The sequence below is a fragment of the Odocoileus virginianus genome, chromosome 15, assembly GCF_023699985.2.
Source record: "Odocoileus virginianus isolate 20LAN1187 ecotype Illinois chromosome 15, Ovbor_1.2, whole genome shotgun sequence".
Lineage (NCBI taxonomy): Eukaryota > Metazoa > Chordata > Mammalia > Artiodactyla > Cervidae > Odocoileus > Odocoileus virginianus.
Window position 1 is genome coordinate 27,325,056 of NC_069688.1, and position 18,139 is coordinate 27,343,194.

Consider the following 18,139-nt stretch of genomic DNA (forward strand, 5'->3'; position numbering starts at 1 on the left):
TCAGTGTTTTTGGAGCCCAAGAAAATTAAGTCTGTCACTGTTTCCATTATTTCTCCATATATTTGCGATCAAGTGATGGGACCGGATGTCATGATCATAGTTTTTTGAACGTTGAGTTTTAAGCCATCTTTTTCACTCTTCTCTTTTACTTTCATCAAGAGGTTCTTTAGTAGCTCTTTGCTTTCTGTCATAAGGGTGGTATCATCTGCATGTCTGAGGTTATTTATATTTCTCCTGGCAATCTTGATTCTAGCTTGTGTTTCATCCAGCCTGGCACTTCGTCTGATTTAATCTGCATATAGGTGTCGCTTCAGGCACAGTGCCGTTCACACCATGGCTTGGATCCGGACTGCACAACAACCTTTCGAGAGACGTGGGTCTTTGGAGCCTCTTTAGTCCCGGAGCTCGGGCCGCAGGCAGCTCCGCTGCGGCGGACGGAAAGAACCTCTGGAATCGATGGACTCTTCCTGAGCAGTTTTGCTAATTTGCAGCAGCTGGACAATGTTCCTCATTGATACCTGTCTGTCGGCATAATCGTCACATCACCTCTCTGGTGGCGGGGACTCGGCTCAAAATCTGTGTAGGAAAAACACCTGGATCCCAGTCTCAATGGCTTCAAAACAACCAGAAGTGCCTGCTCTTGAGCCTAGTGGGCCTCTAGGCAAGATGTCCCTGCCCATCGGGATGTACCGCCGGGCATTCAGCTATGATGATGCCCTCGAGGACCCTATGCGCATGACTCCTCCTCCATCGGACAAGGGCAGCATCCCCTGGAAGCCAGTGATTCCAGAGCGCAAGTATCGTCACCTTGCCAAGGTGGAGGAGGGAGATCCGGGCGTCTCCCCGCGTGCCCCGGCCCCGCCTTCTCACAGTGAGAAGGCCCCTGTGGTGAAGGCCAAAGCTACCCACGTCATCATGAGCTCTTTGATCACAAAACAGACCCAGGAGAACATTCAGCGTTTTGAGCAACAGGCAGGGCTGCGAGATGCTGGCTACACCCCTCACAAGGGCCTCACCACTGAGGAGACCAAGTACCTTCGAGTGGCAGAAGCACTCCATAAACTGAAGCTCCAGAGTGGAGAGACAGCAAGAGAGGAGAGGCAGCCAGCCTCCACGCAGTCCACCCCGAGCAGCAGTCCCCAGGCCTCTCCTAAGCAGAAGACCAGAGGCTTGTTCACTTCTGGTTCTTCCACAGCCTTACCTGGCCCCAGTCTTAGCACCATGGATTCTGGAAGCGGGGATAAAGACAGAAGCTCGACCGATAAATGGAGCCTCTTTGGACCAAGATCGCTCCAGAAGTCTGAGTCAGGAGGCTTTGCCATCCAAGCCTACCGAGGAGCTCAGAAGCCTTCTCCAATGGAAGTGATGCGCGCACAAGCCGCCCGAAGGGCGGAGGAGCCAGCAGCGTCCAAGCCGCCCAAGATGGACATCCCAGCGACGGAAGGGACGAGACAGCTGCCGCGGGCCCACAGCCTCAAGCCCCGCGACCTGAATGTTCTCACACCCACTGGCTTCTAGAGCTTTCTGTCCCAGGGACGCTGCTTTGAGGGTGTCGAGCCCAGCTCCCTTTACCATGGCTATGACATAGTAAAAGTTTTGTCTTTGTGAAAATCAAACTGAGGCTAGGTGGAGACATAATTGGTTTTTGCGAAACATTAGTGCAAAGCTTATCATTGTGTGGAAAAGCCATTTTTGTATAGCTCTAACTTTAGACTAAACTTGAGCAGTGATGTATGGAGACCTCCCTAGAACTTGGGCCACCGCTTACTAGGTGACTGTCTGCGATGTTCCAAAACCAAGGCTTTGGGATTCCTTCAGCACTGTCCAGATGCGCATGGACAGACCACGGCGTAGGGACGTCCGCGGACGAGTGCAGGCGGCTTCGGCCCTCGCGGCTGTGCTGGCCCTGGGTGCTCCGGTCTGCTGTTAGGGAACCCTAGACCCACTGGAGATGTGGGTGCAGCTAGGAGCCAGCCGGGCAGGGACCCCCTGTTTGTGCTGGCACCAGCCTCCTCGCGTTCTGGGGGACCTCACGGGCCCCTGAGTCCCGCAGCCAGCCCTTCCTCTGGGACCTCTGGGGCCCGTGCTGCGGGAGGGGTGCTTCTCTTCTGCGTGTCACAGAACAAACACTAGTCTTAACATATCCTTTGTTGCACTTTAAAGTGAGATTAATTTAACTTCCATTTGGTTGAAAACTTCCTAAGGAGAAAATTCAGTCTACTGGCTTGCTATAGATAAATGGATGTTAAACTTTTTAAAAAAAGAGGTGGCAACTGCGGTTTGGATATAGTCTTGAGGTTCATATGAAACTAGTGTCACTCTATTTTGATTTTCTTGTTCAGGCTAGGGCTTGAAAATTTTTTTCCTGGGAGGTGGAAGAATTGAAATATTTCTGTATGCAATCATTTTCCCCTCAAAGGAGCCTCATACCTTTGTAAACATGTACCTCACTGAGGAAAGGAACTGGGGAAGCCACTTTTTCACTTCTCTTCACTGTGTACATGTACAACCACTGTCTTCAACGCTGCCTCCCATTTCTGCTGTCTTTTGCTTTGGACGTTATTGTGTCTACTCAAGGAGCTGAGCTGACCTTCCCCCAGAGGCACCCTGGAGTCTCAAATGATCAGAATTAATTTATTTGTGTCTTCTGTTATGCTTGTATCTCTTACTTGTTTTGACAATAAAAATCCTTACTACTTTCTCAAATGTAAAAAAAAAAAAATAATCTGCATATAAACTGAATAAGCAGAGTAACAATATATAGCCTTGATATACTCCTTCCCAATTTTGAACCAGTTCATTGTTCCATGTCTGGTTCTAACTGTTGCTTCTTGACCTGCATACAGATTTCTCAGGAGGCAGGTAAGGTGGTCTGGTATTCCCATCTCTTTAAGAATTTTCCACAGTTTGTTGTGATCCACACAGTCAAAGGCTTTAGCATAGTCAATAAAGCACACCAGAGAAACCTCTAATTCACTGTATTGCACACCAGAGAAGCCTCTAATTAAAAAAGATACCTGCACCTCAATGTTTATAGCTACACTATTTATAACAGCTAAGACATAGACTTACCTGTCCATTGACAGATGAATGGATAAAGAAAATGCATATAGATATATATGCACACACACAGTGGAATACTACTCAGTCATAATTAAGGATGCCAACTTGCAGTAACATGGGTGGACCTAGAGATTATTACAGTAAGTGAATTAAGTCAGATAAAAACAAACATCATATAATCTCACTTATATGTAGAATATAAAATATGACACAAATGAATTTATTTATGAAGCAGAAACAGACTCATGGACATAAAAAAACAAGCTTATGGTTACCAAAGGGGATAGGGGGTTGGGGAGGGATAAATTAGGAGTTTGGGATTAGCAGATATAAATTAATAGTTATAAAATAGATAAACAACAAAGTCCTACTGTATAATGCAGGGAACTGTATTCAATATTCTGTAATGAACAATGGGACTTCCCTGGTGGCTCAGAGGGTAAAGCATCTGCCTTCAATGCAGGAGACCTGGGTTCGATCCCTGGGTGGGGAAGGTCCCCTGGAGAAGGAAATGGCAACCCACTCCAGAACTCTTGCCTGGAGAGTCCCATGGATGGAGAAGCCTGGTGGGCTACAGTCCATGGACTCACAATAATGGAAATAAATATGAAATATATATATATTAAATGCATATATATAACTGAATCACTTTGTTTTATTCCAGAGGCTAACATAACATGGTAAATCAAGTGTATTTTTTTAAAAAAGAAAGAGTTGTTGCAAACCATTTCTGCTCCCAGGAACTTAGCAAAGTATTACCTTGCAACTATAAATGGTACTTTTGCTGAAATTCTTATTAAATTTCTTTCATCCTTAATTATAGACTTCCAAAAATGTGTTTTTTGGAATAAATCTTGTCCAGGAAAACTGTCTTATCGGAATTGACTCCACTCATTGATAAATGAATTTTGTATTTGAATATTCATCACTTTGCTGACAAAGGTCTGTATAGTCAGAGCTATGGCTTTTCCAGTAGTCATGCACAGATGTGAGATTTGGATCATAAAGAAGCTGAAGAATTGCTGCTTTTGAACTGTGGGGCTGAAGAAGATTCTTGACAGTCCCTTGGACTGCAACAAGATCAAACCAGTCAATCCTAAAGGAAATCAACTCTGAATATTCATTGGAAAAACTGATGCTGAAGCTGTAGCTCCAATACTTTGGCCACCTGATGTGAAGAACTGACTCATTGGAAAAGACTGGGATGCTGGGAAAGATTGAGGTCAGGAGGAGAAGGGGGTGGCAGAGGATGAGATGGTTGGATGGCATTATGGACTCAATGGGCATGAGTTTGAGCAAATTCTGGGAGATAGTGAAGTACAGGGAGGCCTGACATGCTGCAGTTTATGAGGTCACAAGAGTTGAACAGAACTAAGAGACTGAGCAACAGTAGACTCATGGAGAGGAGTGTCACTCAATTTTGTCCAGCTTCTAGCTGTTGCAAATCTTGTTTAGCTGTATTTCTGCTGTTGCACACTTGTGTAAGAGGGCACCACTAACCAAAGGAGTATGCTTTAGTACACAGGCTTATTTTGAATATAAAAACTGGCTGAAAGTTTAATCAACTGTGCAAGTGCATAGGTGAGTGGCATGAAAATTGGTTAAGTCTTAGAGGTACCTCTTCACTTTGGGTCACCAGCCAAAATTTCAGGACTAACAGAAGTCTTCATCAAGCTTCATAGGTTTTCATTCAATAGGAATATGACCTGGGTCATGCCAATATCTATCTATCACCTATCTATTATCTGTCTATGTCTCTCTATGTATGTGTCTACTTTATCACCTATCTGTTATCTGTTTAGCTATTTATCATCTATGTAACTATTTATTATCTAGCTAGCTGGTTATCTACAAATCATCTGTAATATCTTCATTTTACTGTTAGGAAGTTGAATTATTTCAGAAATAATAAGTAGCATCTAGTGATAGAATGTCAAAATTAAAGATTCTCTTCAATTTAAAACCCTATTGACAACCCTTCCCTGCCCATGAAGGCATATAGTACAAAAATCTAACAGTGAAATAATATCATTTTTGAAATAGACCTAAGTGATCTATGGTAAATTCTGAGGGAGTATGGGGTCTCTGTTAAGACAGTCTTGTTACCTGCTCCTCTTACCACACTGAGTCCTATCATTTGAGGTACTGAGTGGCATCTTATGGTGGAGATAGGAAGAAGGGGGTCTGCTCTCTCTAAAATGCACAAAGATTAAAATAGAGCAGAGTACTGAGACTCTATGGAGAAGCTTTCCTTCACTTACCAAGTAAGAGTGGTTGGTTGCATAAATTTCATCAGTCAGGTAATGTGTCACTTCAAAAAGTTGCTGAAAGCTTAGCCCAAATAAGAGGCAAAGGAAAAAGAAAAAAAATGCTGGCTATGTTTGCAAGAATGATGACTTTGAGAAACTGATCTGAGAGGTAAGTTTCCGAGTTTAGAGAATCTGGAGTGGGTATTGAATGGGGAAATCACTGGAAAACGTGAAGCCAAGAAATAACATCTTCCACTTAACAACTGCACCTAAGACTAACTTTCTTGTTAATTAAAGAATATTAAACCCTTAGAGACTAGGTTAGAGATGTCAAAATTAGAGATAAGTTATCTGGAGTAATTTATATAAAGTTGAATTAAAACATCCACTGCTTTTAAAGAAGTAATACCCTTCTGTACTTTCTTAGAGAATAGGCTCAGTAGTCAAGGGTATAGATGTGGCCATCACATCCTTACTCATTTGTTGTACAAATTTAATGGGTTCCTACTTGATGCCAGGGACTATAGTCAGTCTAGGAGGTTCAACAGTAACAAAATACTCCTGACAACTGCTCTCATGGACCTCTGAGATTAGGGTTGATTTCTTCTTCTTTTTGCTCTGTTTGAAACTCTCATTCACTAGCATTCCTGTCAATGTGTCCCTCCCCATTTTCTGCCATTATTTCTATGCATCTACTATAGTCTAAACTTGCAGCAATTTCAGTATCTTTTTCTAAGCCTGATTGATTCTAGGTGTGAGGAATACCATAATAACTGCTGGTCTAGGTTGGCAGAAGGTCACCATTTCCTCCTGAAAGAAACGTTTTGTTTTTATTTTTTAATATAAGTTAAAAAAATATTGTCTTCTTTTAAATCTTTTTTTTTTTTTTTTTTTACAAACCCTTGTGTCCAGGGCTGACTTTCAATAGATCGCAGCGAGGGAGCTGCTCTGCTACATACGAAACTCTGACACAAAAGCAGGTTGTCTACAAATGATTTAGCACCAGGTTTCCCATGAATGTGTGGTGAGTGATGGGAGAGGGGGCAGCTGCCTTTCAAGAAATTTTTTAAAATCCCATACTTTGACATTCGTATGGGCAGGAAGGCAGAATCCAGTTATGTAGATGAGAAAATATAGGCAAAAACCAAAGCAGGAAACCAAGGGATCCCTACTTGCCGACAGGTGTTGAGGACTAATCATTAAAAGCAAAAATAGTATTAAGTCCTACAAACTAGTGTGGGGTCTTTGACTAGTCTTTAAAGTAAGTTGAGGGTGGAAACAGAAATCTGAGCTTGGCTTACATCATTTTGAATATTGAGCTGGCAGCAAACCAGTAGACAGCAATTAAAACCAAAGAGAGGGGCTAACTTAAAATAACAAGTCCACAATAACTGGAGAAACTAAAGAAGGTAAAGAAGATGGCAAAATGTTAGGCTGAGGTCAATAGCAACAATTAGAATTTCTCTCTGAAAGGTAAGACTCATAAATCAGGCTTGCTACAGAGTACATTTTCAAAGTGTTATTTGGCTTAAAATTCTGACCCCAGGTGTCAGCTTCAGTTTTACTCTACCTTCTTAGTACCAGTGTATTAGTAAACTTAGGCTGGTGTAACAAAATACCATAGATTGGGTGCTTAAAAAACATAAATTTGTTTTCTCATATTTCTGGAGACTGGGAAATTCAAGGTCAAGATATTGGCTGATCAGCTGATTCAAGTTGTCCGTGGAGGCTCTCTTACTAGTCTGCAGATTGCTGTCTTCTCTTTGTATCCTCACATGTTACAGAGAACGAGACCGAAAGACAGAGAGCCAGCTCTCTGGTGTCTCTTTTCATAAGGCTCAATCCCATCATAAGGGCTCCATTCTCAAGATCTCATTAAATCTACCTACTTTCCAAAGGTCCCTTCTCCAAATACCACTCACAGTGGAGGTTAGGGTTTCAACATATGAACTGTGGGCATTGGGATTTGCACAGTTCATTCCATAGTGTTTTACTCCTGCACCTCCAAAATTCATGTCCTTCTTCTATGCAAACTGCTTTCATTTCATCCCAATATCCCCTAAAGTCTTAACTCATCCCAGCATCAACTCAAGAATCTAAAGTCACATCTACATATCATCTAAATCAGATATGAATGAGATGAGGTATGATTCATCTCAAGGTAAAATTTTTCTCCAGCTGTGAATCTATAAAATAAGACAAGTTGCACACTTCCAAAATACAATGGTGGGGCAAGCATAGGAAAGAGAGTCCCATTCCAAAAGAGAGAAATAGGAAAGGAAGAAAAAAAAAAAATGACGAGCTCTAAGAAAGTCCAAAACCTTGCAAGTCAAATTCCATCAAATTTTTAAGTTCAAGAATAATCCTCTGGTTTCAGGCTCTGCCTCCTTGACCCCTGGAGTGATGGTCCACAGTAACCAGTAAGATTAAATTTTTCACCTGCTCCGCTCCATTTCCATGTCCTGTGGAAATGTTGAGCTCTCTCCAAGATATTTGGGAATCTCTCAGGCTTAAGCTGTCATAGTTTTCTAGACCTGTGAGCTTTCCCTCTTGGGTGAAGCAGCTTTGGTTAGCACTTATATTCAGAGAGGCTCTAGAAGTCAAGAGCCTTGGTTCTTTCTGAAGTTAAGCTAAGAAACTGACTCTAGCACGTAACATTCACAAGCATGCTGTACTTCAATGAAGATTTTTGGAGAAGGTTTTAAGAAACTCATGCAACAAATGCAAAAATATTAAGTTGAACACTAGTCATTTTATTCTTTAAAAGTCCGTTCGCCAATGCAATTCAGGTGGGTTTCCACTGGCTGATTTCTGGCAGTGTCTCCATCTCTACATGTTACCCTTGTTGGCCTTCTTCTCTGTTCTCCTCCTTCCTCTTGAGAACAAAATAAAGCCCTCTATTTGTAAGCTACATTTGCTTTTCTTGTCTTGAATACTGATGACACTGTTTCCCAAGCTTTCAGCTTCCGCCCTCTGCTTTAATTATTTCATCAAGTTATTTTCTTAAAAACATTCCCTTCCTAGGATGAATTATAATGACAAAGGTTGAGATATATATATATCTCATATGTATAAATAAATAAATAAATCTCATATGTATAAATAAATAAATAAATTTCATATATAAATATAAATATGTATATATATATCACATATGTATAAAATACTTTGAAGCATTATATATATGACATATATAAAATATTTTGATGGACTATATGTATTTCTTTTCCAAAATACAAAAAAATAAAGAAAAGCATGGAGAATAAATATAATCCCTGATTTTACTATTCTCAGATTATAACATTTTAACCTGCCTGTTTTATTCTTTTTTCTTATGATTTATTTTGCACATCTGCATATTCAGACATAACAAATTAGTATCATACTTAGCAAATTAACTGATAATTTGTTTTATCCATTTACATTTAACAGGTATTCTTCAAGGCCATTACATATCTTCTTATATCATTATTTATAATGACTACTTAGTATTTAACTGAATACAAGAATAGAGCATAGTTCACTGGTTCTCTATTACACACATATGTTTGTTTCTAATTTTTGCTAATATAAACAACACTTTAAAATGCATTCTCAAATATATACCTTTGTTCCACAGAGATCCACAATGATTTTTGAAGATAAATTCCTAGAAATGAGATAGCTACATCAAAGAATATTTGTTGCTGCCTTGAATAGTGTTGTTAAAGCCTTTTCAGGCAGCCCAGCCAGAGATAACCCACCTTATGTTTAATGGGGCCATGTCCTCTAAGCAGAAAGGGGCTCCAATGGGGTCCTGGCAGAGTGAAGCTGAGCCAAGAGTTATTTATTGTGGTCAAAAAGAGGTTAGAACTTCAACGTGAATCCTGTTTGTGGATGACCTAGGGACAGGGACAACGCATTTTTTTTCATGCATGTCTACTCACAATGTATATAAATTCTCACAGACACATATATTACTTCTTCCACCCCATCTCAAAACGCGCACACTCCTGTACCGGCACACAGCTCTTCACATTGGCCAGGACGGCGCCTCCCGAAGATGTGGTTGCTTTCAAGCAGTTAGAAGAACTCCTAGAGTTTAAAGTTGAATTTTATTTTAGAATACCATTTGCTGTCTGAATGTTTTTGAAGTGTGCAAAAATCACCCTTTCTTCAAGTGACAAATTTAAAAGTGAATTTATACACAGGAATGTAGCGAGGTGTTTGTGTGAAGTGGTACTAGACGAGTGTTATCATCACAGTTTCTGTAAAAGATCCTCTCAGATGAGGGAAATATTCCCTGTTGTGTCAAGTGCCCTGTAGTTGCATCACATCCTCCCTCCCAGTAAAGTACCACTTAGTACGATGGGGTGCAATTAAACCAATAGAGCGCTGGTGCTCTGAAAGGTAGCTCACTTCCAAAGTGTTTCATTTACTACTCTGGGTTACTAATGGGTGGTTTCCCCATGTAATGATGGGTAATTCAGGAGTAAGAAAATATTTTGATCTAGACTAAATGGCATAGAACTGATTCTATTTGATTAGCATTATTTCAATTCAACTTCTCTAGAAAAATAGCTTTCATTTATCATTATCTTTCCTAAGGACTAATAGAACAATAATACCCATATGTAGCATATTCTAATATTTTGTGGAGAAAATGATTTCTAGATTTTTCCCAAATGTATTTTATTCTTCTCTTTTGTTTTGCCTTTCAGCTTGAATTATAAATTCATACTGAAGTGGTTATTTCTACCATAAGTACAGTCCTAATATATTGTTGATTATTTAGACATATGATTAAGAATTATAACAATAAAAATTTAGTTCTGTAGGAACATTACTAGATTTTCTCTTTATCGTAGATCATCCTCCTGGTAATAGATGATAGCTGGGTGATTTATGTGTTCTGAAAATTTTAAAATATTTCACTAACATTATAGCTTTTTGGGCTAGTTTTTCAGAACTGTCTAACTCTACAGATTTCATTTCTTCAATTTTTCTACCTAAAGACTGATATGAAAAGCTTTTCAATATCCCAGCCATTTTCTATTTATAATGAATTTCATACCCCTCTTGGTTTATTAGGTCTATTTTTCCTCAATTATCTTTTCCTCAACATAGAGTATTTATAAAATTCCATCTTGTTGCTGTGTTCTTATGGCTAGTACTTTACCCTGATTTATCTTTTCCCCTTTAAATTTAAATTACTGCAATGTATTGTTGCTTTAATCCTGTTTGTATTCGTTTCTAGGACCTTTAAATAGCAGTTTTGGAGTTACTTTCCTTGAATTCTTATTAACTATTTCTTTCTGTTTTGCAATGGAAATTGTACATAGTGCTTTTTAAAGTTTTACACTTATAATTCAGTGTATATACTTTAGTATATACACTGTATATACACTGTATATACTTTATATAATTCAGTGTACTTTAGTCATTTGCCAAACTTTTGTCTTTAACATAACCTGTCTGTGGATTGTCCAACTCCCTGATGCTTCTACTTCACATTTGCAGAGTAAAACAATCTTAAGCTATGCTGGTGGTAACCTGAGTTAGAAACAAAAACAAAACAAACACAAGACAACCATCCGTTTGTTCTCTATGTTCGTAATTTTGTTTCTGATTCATAGATATGTGCATTTGTGTCATGTGTGAATGATATCATAAGGTATTTATCTTCTTTTGACTTACTTCACTTAGTATGACAATCTCTAGATTCATCCATGTTGCTGCAAATGGCTGGTGATTGCCAAGAGGAAGCAGGTCAGGGAAGCATTGGAATGGGAGGTTAGGGGTTAGCAACTCTATGGACCATATCCCACCAGGTTCCTCTGTCCATGTGATTCTCCAGGCAAGAATACTGGAGTGGATTTCCATGCCCTCCTCCAGGCAATCTTTCCAATCTAGGGATTGAACCCTAATCTGTTACATCTATCTGCATTGGCAGGCAAGTTCTTTATCACTAGTGCTGCCTGGGAAGCCCTAACCTGTGGTTAGCTGAATCCAAAGATATAGAACCCATGGATATTGATTTCCAACTGTATTTATTTATTTATTTATTTAGATGTACTTTGTAGGCACTGGATGCTTTAAATCTGGTCACTTTTTCAATTACTAGCATACTGATCTTTTGAGATCTAAGTTTTGGCAGTATTTGAATAATTTTTAATGAATAATTAAATTCAATCTTGTATATAACTTCCTAATCATTAAAGTTTACTTGATTTTTCTAAAATTTATTCTACTCTATTTTCAGGAACAGATTCTAAGTCCTACTTTGGAATTCTAGAAGCTATACATTTAAAAAATTTATAAAATTTCCTATATTCTTTGAAAACTCTACTCTTCCTCTGAGAAGAATCTGTATTTATCACTTCTATCACTATCATGATAACTTTAATGATCAATTATACCACCAGTAGGAGGGAAGGAGGAAGGAGAGACTTCAAGTTCAATATTTAATAATTATCGCCATGCTAACTAATTAACTAAATCTCTGAGGGGAAATGTTATATAGATTTCCATGACAAATAAATAAAGTGAGATTCTATTACTAAGCATTGATTTGACAGAGATTCAAGACAAATTTATCTATCTATACAGATTGACAAGTATCTAAATATATCCAATCAATGCAATCCTGGTAAAGAAGAATGTGAAAATGGCAGATGGCTATCAACTACAATGTCAATACTATTGACTGTCTAATGGCCAGGAAGGAAAATAATTGCATTCATTTTATCATGAATAGAGATATTTTCAACCTCATTGAGACTGAAAATGAATAAACAAGTTAAGACATTGCTAGTAGTAGGCAGTGCAAAAGTGAAATAGAAAGCGGAAGTAGGGATGTTAAGGGGCTTTTCTGGTGGTTCAGACAGTAAAAGAATCTGCCTGCAATGCAGGAGACCTAGGTTCACCCTGGGTCAGGAAAATCCAGTGGAGAAGGGAATGGCTATTCATTCCAGTATTCACTGGAGAATTCCATGGACTGAGGAGACTGGTGGGTTACAGTCCATGGGGTCGCAAAGAGTTGGACATGACTGAGTGACTAATACATACATGCACAGGGATGTCAAGAAATAAAATTATTAGATATTCAAGCATAGTCCAGGCATCACCAAAGTCATAGTTTCTTATAAAAAAGAAGTAAACAGAAAGATATGAATTGTATTTTAAGGTTGTGGTCTGTCATCTCTGTATTGTGAATAGAATAATGAATAAATTTATGTTACATTAACATATGAACTTTGACAGCACAAGGCTGATTACAATATAAATCTATCAATTGGGGTTTATTCAGAGAAATAAATTGTAGGAGTATGTATACAAAAAATGACGGCCAACATGGGACAAAATAGAATCAAGAAGGTACCATATTATCCAAGATATTATCAATAGCTTATCTAATATATGTTTTTTAATATACATAAGGAGACCAAATTGATGTTGATTCTTTCTATGGTATGAATGATATTCTAGTTCATACCTAGTTGATTTTGAATGGATGAATTTTTATTGTTTAGAAAAAGATGTTTTATATATTGAATGAGGATACATTATATTTTTCCTAATACATTATTCATTTTCTCTAGTATGATTTTATGTAGTAAAACATGGCATTTCCTCACCATCTTTTTAATAAATGTATTTTTTAACTGGGTCAGAGTCATAAATACTCCTTCCAGTGCTTTCATTCAAGACAGTTAAAAGGTGCCTATGGATGGCCCTAGTACCCTCACAAATCTTGGAACAGAAAAGACCCAGAGACCCCTATCTTCTTAAGCAATAGACTGTATCATGTAACATGGTAGGGTGACTACAAAATTTATTGTCCAAACGGAGACACTTTTGAAAATGAAGGAGAGTGCTATTAATAATTACACCTGGACAACAGGCATAAACCACAAGCGTCCTGGGCAAACCAGGACATATGGTCATTCCCTTATATAGAGGCAGCACAGTGATGTATGAATGGGATAGTTGAAGTCTAGAATGTAACTTGGTTTGGGGTTTTTTTTTAGTTAGAGCATCTTGTGTTGCCTATGTGTAAGTTCTGCTTTCTCAAAGTTTTGTAGGGAAACAAACTATTTTTCCCCCATTATGAAAGAAATTTAAGTCATTACCTATCTTAGATGCTGTAGAAGATAATTTGAGTATGGGATATATTGCAGTATTGGTTATCTTCAATCCATGGGCTAGTGTTCTCTTGATATTGATAATAGGATAAGAGCTTCTGAAGAGCTATGGCATGCCATTTTTTTTCCTCCCAGGATTTGCTTGAACAAATTCTTTATATGATATCAGTCATCATTTTATTAGTTTCTAATTGAATTATAACAAAAAGTAATTTTAAACATTATATTGAGCTTTATGTTGAGGCCAAATTAAACATATAAAGGAAATATGCAGTCTCTATTCAAAGGATTTATTTATTAAGCCAGTTATTATTCAGTTTTTCTATGACCTGAATTTTTTCTATTAGGCCTGCCAAATTCTGAGATATGCTAAAGTTTCATAGTCTAATTTATTTGATGTTTTATTTCACTTTCAATAACTTTTGCTTTATACCTTTAAACTATCATATTGCTGGTATCTGACATGAGCATATTATTCATATATGTGTGCATTTAAGGCTGCTTTTATCTTTATCTCCTTTATGAATTGCAATATTTATCATTAGAAAATGTCACTTTTTATCCTATTTTGCTGCTTTTAGCCTTATAATCCACATCATATATGCATTCTAGTTTTCTTTAATTTCATATTTGCCTGGTATCTCTGTCCACCTTTTTATTTTCAATCTTTTTTTAATCACTGAATTTTACTTGTGTATATCAGTTTAGATGGGAAAATATTATATTTTACCAACAAATTAAACCTGACATTTCAGAGACTTAAAAAAAAGCAAAAACAAAGTTCATTTTTGTCTCACACTAAATCCAGTAAAGATTCTTTACTTTTTTTTTTTAAACTTCTTGTCTTGGTTGCCCTGTATCTGTTGTTGCCATAACCCAGGTTGTTTCCATTTAGTTGTTCCGCCTTCTCGAGGTGTGTTCACTGCAGCAGAAGAAAGAATTCGTGCCCATGCTTCCTTAAACAACTATCTGGCTCACAGTTCATTGACTAAAACTAGTCATGTGACTCACTGACCAGCTAGAGGTCTGGGAATGTGGTCTTATCACTCAAAAAAAGAGAACTTAATAATGCTTAATGCTTTTAATGTCAAGGTGTTACTTTCAAATAAAGTACAGATTAAAAAAAAAAGGTTAAATAGAATCTCTAGCTTTTATGCAAGAAATTCACTGTTTACATTTAGTAAATTGAATGATATGCTTGATATTATAAAGCATTTTTTGTTCCTTTTTCCTTATTTGTTGGGGGTCAAATTGCTATTTTTTCTTTCCTTTTGATCCTTTTTTCTTCATTTTAATTCCTTCTCTTTCACTCATCTTTACTTTTCCCTTTCTCTGTTTCTATATATAATCAAAAATGTATTTCTTCTAATACCTAAAAACAAGATACTAACTTCCACAAAGTTTTACCTACTGTATTGGTTGGGGCTCCTCTAACAAAGTGCCACAAACAAGGAGGCTTAAACAAGAGAAATTTATTATCTCACAGTTTTGGAAGTTAGAAATCTGAAACCAAGGTGCTGGCAAGTGTTCATTCCTACTGAAACTGGAACGGAGAATCCGTTCCATTTCTGGACTAGTTTCTGGCAGTTGCTGGCAATCTTTGACATTCCTTGGCTTGTTGACACATCACTCTGGTCTCTGCCTTCTTCACATGACCTTCTCTCTGTATACATCTCTGTGTCAACATTTACCCTCTAAGTATGACCGCAGTCCCATCACAGGGGTAGGATTTCAATAAATGAAATTTGGGGAAATATAGTTCAGTTCATACTTGTTTTCCATATGTTTTATTTCTCTGTTATTCCCCAACAACACCAACAAGTAAAGCTCTCTAGGAAACTTACTTTCCCTCCTTCCCACCACCTGTAATCATTATATTTGCTGTAGGTGGATTAGAATTTTGAATTGCATATGCTTTATCATTAAGAATATTTATTTATTTTTATTTTTCAAAAGATCTTTAAATATTTGAGAATATTTTTATTCTTTTTATATTTGGCCACAGCACATGTGGGATCTTAGTTCCCATATTAGGGATCAAATTCATGCTCCTGAATCGGAAGCACAGTTTTAACCACTGGACCACTAGGGATGTTCTAGAGAATACTTTAGTATTTGTAGTATACATTTTCAGTAATGTCCTTACCCAGTTAGATTTTATGTTTGCTATAAAATATAAATACTTAATTATGTATTTATAAATATATAATTATAAAAATGTTTATAATTTTGTTTTTTCACTGCTATATCCTTTATGTTTCATTATCCATTACATCAGTGTCTCTCTTTGGGTTCACTTGTAAATTGGTTAGTTTTTTTTTTTGTATGCATTTTCTTTATATGGAATTTGTAGATGTATACTCTGAATTCTTGCATATACTCAAACATTTTACTTTCACCCCAAAAGATGAGTGGTGTGTGTTGATTAGTGTCACCTGCAGACTTTTCTGTTGGAAGTTTCTGTCACTGCAGTTCTACTGTCTCGTCTCCTCCAAAATGCCATATAAAAAGCCTGGAATCATTCAGATACCTATTTTTTCAATTGTGTGGATCTTGTTTTTCTTGGCATATTGTAAGATCTTTTCTTAATCCTTAGGGTTTGGGAATGTTGAGACTATATGCCTAGGTTACCTGTTTTCCTTAACACCTGAAAGCTAGCTAGCTAATTAGTCTGAAGACTCAGGAAATTCTTTATCTTAAGGAAATTTGCTTCAAAGACTATTTTAGTCTATTGAGTTTCTGTTATCTCTTTCCTTTCCTACTTCTGAGTTCCTGTTGTTCTAATGGATGGGCTTGTTTTGAGTAGGTCTTAGTCGGACAGGACAGAGTGACTGAACAACAATAATCTATCAATAGTTCTGCTATTGTCCAGGATTGCCTAGGGCACTCACCTGAACTCCTGTGACTCCTGATAAGCACTATTCAATAGTGTGGATGGACTGGTCCCTGTGATATTTACTAGGATTGCAGGACACATGTCAACAACAAGCATCAAGAAATCTTGAAAAAAATATTTATCACTCACAAGTTCTGATGCCCAAGAGCCACATAGGAAAGATGTGGGGAGAGAGAGAGGGGAAGAAAGAGTGGACCTGAGGTTTCATCTTTATTGGGGTAGGAGGGTGGGGCACCTAGGGTGTTGAAGTTCTATCTTTATTTGGGTACATTCATGCTTAGTCACTCAGTCGAGACAGACTTTTTGTGACTCCATGACTATAACTGGCAGGTTCCTCTGTCCATGAAATTTTTCAGACAAGAACACTGGAGTTGGTTGTCATTTCCTACTCCAGCATATCTTCCCAACCCTGGGATTGAATCCGCATCTCTTGCGTCTCTTGCATTGGCAGGAGGATTCTTTATTGGTGAATTTTGAACATAAGAGCAAGAGTTAGGTTGCGGGAAGTGATGGTTGGTTATCTAGGTTATTCAGGGCTTTCTAAAAGGGGAACTTCATGGATGGGGAAGCCTGGCTTCTTATGTATTTGCATAACTAGTAGCTGCACCATACAGCTGGTCATATGTTTGTTTATTTGAGATGAGTGACTTTGGAATGAGTGCCTAAGGGATCAGAAAGTTCAGTGTCAGGCCTTTACATTGTAGGCCTCCCAGATCTACGTTTCAGGTCTTAGCTCTTTTCCCTTATGATTTCCCTTCCTTTGTAATTTTCCTCCAAGTACTGGGAAGTTTGTCACGTATGAGAACTCATAAGTAAACATTCTTTCCTTTAAGTCATCTATTGAGTTATTTAATTTATATTAATTAATAATTTTAATTAATATTTAACAGTTTAAAATAATTGTCTAATTTTAAAAATGTTAAATTTTTTAAAGTATTTTTATTTGAGCATTTTCCTAAAATCTGCCATCACCTCTGTTTTGCTGGGTATGTGTTCTGATTGTTTCTTTTCTCTTCAGTTGCTGGGCACCTTAGATGAATTACTATTTTTCTTTTTTGGCTTCCCAATGCTCAAGTTCTATCAACCACGTTTCCAGCTTCTGTAAACTTGATGTTTTAACATCTGCTCCACAAGCCTAAACCAGACGTGCCTTGTTCTGGACAATTTGACAATGTGCCTGAGTCACTTTGTCTTGGCCTCTGCCCCTCTCGTCACCCCTCCTCCTTGGGAGAGGTCCTACTTCCAGGCATGCTTTTCTTTCCTTTCTTTTTCTCTTCAATTTTATTGGTGTATAGTTTATTTATTATTGTACAATGTTGTATTAGTTTCAGGTGTATAGCAAAGTGATTCAGTCATACATATACATACTCTTTTTCAGATTCTTTTCTCATATAGGTTATCACAGAATACTGAGTAGATTTCCCTGGACTATACAGTAGGCCCTTGTTGGTAATCTATCTTATATACTGTAATGTGTGTTCATTAATCCTAAGCTCCTGATTTATCCAGGCATGCTTTTCAAATACAAACCAAGCAGCCCAGGGTCTCTCTCTGTTATCAGCTCTCAGACCCTGGACCACGACACACTTGCCCTAATCACTCCAGGGCCAGGTATTTGACAACTGGGAGCCTCAGAGCCCCGGTTTTGAGTAACTGAAATTACTCAAACCAGGCAATCTTAAGGCTGCTTAACCTGTTTCATCAGTTCCTTCCGAAGAAAACTATAACGAAGGCCCTTACCCATAGTCTCCCCTCCTTCTGTCTCCTGTGCAGACCCCTCATCTTGGGAAGGGGTGGGGTGTCCTTTC

At 37.9% G+C, this 18,139-nt stretch overlaps 1 pseudogene; it reads left to right on the forward strand.

The window, feature by feature from the left end:
• The first annotated feature begins 308 nt into the window (after positions 1-308).
• On the forward strand, positions 309-1,919 carry LOC139038390 (putative monooxygenase p33MONOX pseudogene; annotated as a pseudogene).
• The last annotated feature ends 16,220 nt before the right edge of the window (positions 1,920-18,139 follow it).